This window comes from Pinus tabuliformis, chromosome 1_2, assembly GCF_031772625.1.
Source record: "Pinus tabuliformis cultivar Carrire ecotype Pingquan chromosome 1_2, CPIR1, whole genome shotgun sequence".
In the NCBI taxonomy this organism is placed as follows: Eukaryota; Viridiplantae; Streptophyta; class Pinopsida; order Pinales; family Pinaceae; genus Pinus; species Pinus tabuliformis.
The window spans coordinates 486,013,640-486,016,757 of NC_142298.1; the positions used below are offsets into that span (position 1 = coordinate 486,013,640).

A 3,118-nucleotide genomic window follows, 5' to 3' on the forward strand; every position below is an offset into this window, starting at 1 on the left:
AAACTTGTCCCGATGTGTGAAACAAGGAATTTTGTCGAAATGAAGTGAAATGAAGGGGATAGGGGGCTTCTAAATTCTTGGGGAAATTTTTGGGAGTGGGGAGGGATGTTAGGAAGTATGGGAAAGTGGAATCTCAGAGATTGAGTGAGGGGAAGGGGTCCAAAAGGGAAAAACACAGGCCAAACCTAGAAAATTGCCAGGTTGTAGCTAGAAACTAGGGTTTGTGCGAAAATGAGGAATTTGGGGAATCTCAGTGATGGGAAGCATTTGATAAGGTATATGAAGGATAGGGGAAGGTGTATGAACATCTGGATACAAGTTTTGCCGATGATTTGACCGTCCAAGAGATATTGCCGTCAAAACCCTAGGAGAGGGAAATGACCTTGCCTAGGTGCAACTGAAGCATGAACAAGGTGTAAAATGACTCATTAAACACTGACATGATAGTGACAACCCTATGAATGATGATAGACTCAGCTGAATGATGACATAGACCGACATTTGGACAACTTTATAAGGAGTGAAAGCAAACCCTAGACCTAATGCCTAGTGACCAAATTTTGCTTGAAGACTCACTGAAATGACAAAATTTGACCTTGACACTTCAAAATCACTTTGTAAGAGCATATTTGATCACTGGAGGAAGGCTGGAAAGACTGACACTAACAGTCTCTAAAACTAAGCTTCATTAAAAACTCTTGGTAAGGTACATACTACAAACCTCAGTCATTATTTTTTTGTGTCCATCACTTTCAGCAGCAATTTCTTGCAACAACCTACCAACCCATCACCCTGGCGTTCTTTCAATACTATTGTTGATCTAAAATATTGTGGGACTTGCAAACCAACGACTGATGACACCAACACATCTATGATGGAAAGGAATCAATATTTTGAGGATTAAAATGACTAACCTGTGAAGGCCTGGAAACAAATGATGATAAGCCTCATCCTTTAGAAGAACCACTAGTTCTCTTAGGTTCTTGTGTGAATGGAATATGATGTGATCCCCAAGGCATACTTGGTAGCGGATGTAGCATCAAATAATCAATACCCCCAGGTCCATTTGGATTTTGGTTCACTAGAACACAATTTATAGATTAATGGTTAGTTTCTATGTTCTCTAAACTTGCAACAAACCAAGTATTACTAGCAATACCCATCATCATGTTTCTTGAACTAGCTTCTTCTTTCTGAGAAGATGAATGATCCCTTGCACCAGCATTCGAGCTGGAATCATTTCCATTTCTAGGCATAGAAGAACTTTCATTCCATCCAACTGAATGCAAACTCCTTTCTATACCAAATGACACATGAAACATACTAGGTTGGTGTTATCATTCCAACAAATATGATAGAGTAAGCATCACTATCATATTTTCATCTGCATTTGTTTACACACAACACAATTTATTTTCTCTATTTTTAAGTCATTTTATTTATGATAGGCTTTCCATTCAATCTTGATATACATACTATTCAAAGTCGGTTATTTTTTGAACTTGCTCATATCTTGGGTTAATGCTTTAATTCATTTTTTTTATTGTGTTTTGGTCTAGCCATAGGCTGGTGGGAGTTTACCACAACTTTCCCAGCTTCTATTCTTAGTGCATTCCTTTATGGACTCTACCTGAGAATTCCTACAGTGACTTGTTCCCAAATTTTGATCGATCCTTTTCTAGCCAAAAACTGGGTGGATTTTGTTAGGAAAAAGGCTATTAATTTTGTTAGGACTTGTGAAACTACTATAGTATATTTTTGCTAGGAGAGTATGGTGGTTTTGATTTAAGATCTCTAGGATATTTTCTCCTCTCCAAATGATGTTTTCTTCTTAATGTTAAGGAAGATCTAGCTAACATTCTATTCTTGTATCTCAACACCTTACAAATTGTAGAAGCTCTGAGGATGCAAAATGGAGGTACAAATATGGTTGCAAGAACAACTGGAGTTAAGGTCTGTATTTCCCTTTTTCTAACATCCATTCCTTATGCATGATTCTACTATGTTATTATGAATTCCGAATTTCAAAAAGTCACATTGATTTTGAGCCTTTGTTTTTAGCATGTTCAAAGATACTTGAAACTTCATATAGAAGCACAGGGAAAGTACGTGCAATCAATTCTAAAAAAAGAAAGGGAAACTATTTTAGGTTACAAAGTGGGTTCAATTGGATTGGAAGATACTTGTGAGGAACTTTCTGAGTTGGCCTCAAAAGTGAAAAGTGAGTGTTTTAACTCTACATTTTCTTCTTTTACCTTCTCCACGATGCCTGAAATATCTAGTTTATTTCCAGAACCTCATATTTCTCATCAACAATCTTGGGCTGCAGATTGTTCTGAATATAGCTGCCTCACTTCAAATGAGAGTTTTGAGGAGATTCCTATAGAGAATTTGTAGACTGCTAGTAGAAAATGTCGATGGTCTACTCATGAGAACAAAGTGTAGTTTTGGCAAGATGAAATCTGAGAAGATATGAGGCTGCAAGAATAGATAGGAGAAGAAAATATTTCTTCACCTTCCTCTAGGACCAAGGATTATTTAATTATATTTCATGAGAGGGCTACTAGTGACATAGTACAAGCAGAAGAAAATGGCAACTATTTATCAGACAAAAACATAAAAGAGTGTGAAATAAATGTAGTGCTTGTTGATCCACCCATAACAAGAACGTTATCCTTTTATAGTTCTTTATCTCTACAAGAAAGTAGTCAAATGTATGAGGAATCCAAAGTTTAAATGAATCAAGATAAAACATGTTCCAAGGGGTATAACAAATTCTCTAAAATGACAAAGGATTTCGACTTGAATTCCAATGGTGATACCATAATGTCCTCCATGGAAAGATGGCTTGACTTGAATGGTTTTGGGTGGAGCAGATGAAAATTGTTTCACAACATGTCTGTGTCTTTGGCACATATGAGGAATACATAATTGCTTTTATGCATGAGATTCAGAGCCAATAACGACAATGTTATGGATTTACACATTGCGTGGCCATGAGAAGGCCTTTTAGTTTTTTTCCCTTAAGTTTTAAACCTAATTGAATCCTTTTCTGGCAAACCAGTAGGACATGTACCATTATGTAGATGTACTATGATGTAAATATTGCAATTATATG

At 36.5% G+C, this 3,118-nt stretch overlaps 1 pseudogene; it reads left to right on the top strand.

Moving 5' to 3' along the window:
• Nucleotides 1–991: 991 nt before the first annotated feature.
• Nucleotides 992–2,880, top strand: LOC149206455 (uncharacterized; annotated as a pseudogene).
• The last annotated feature ends 238 nt before the right edge of the window (nucleotides 2,881–3,118 follow it).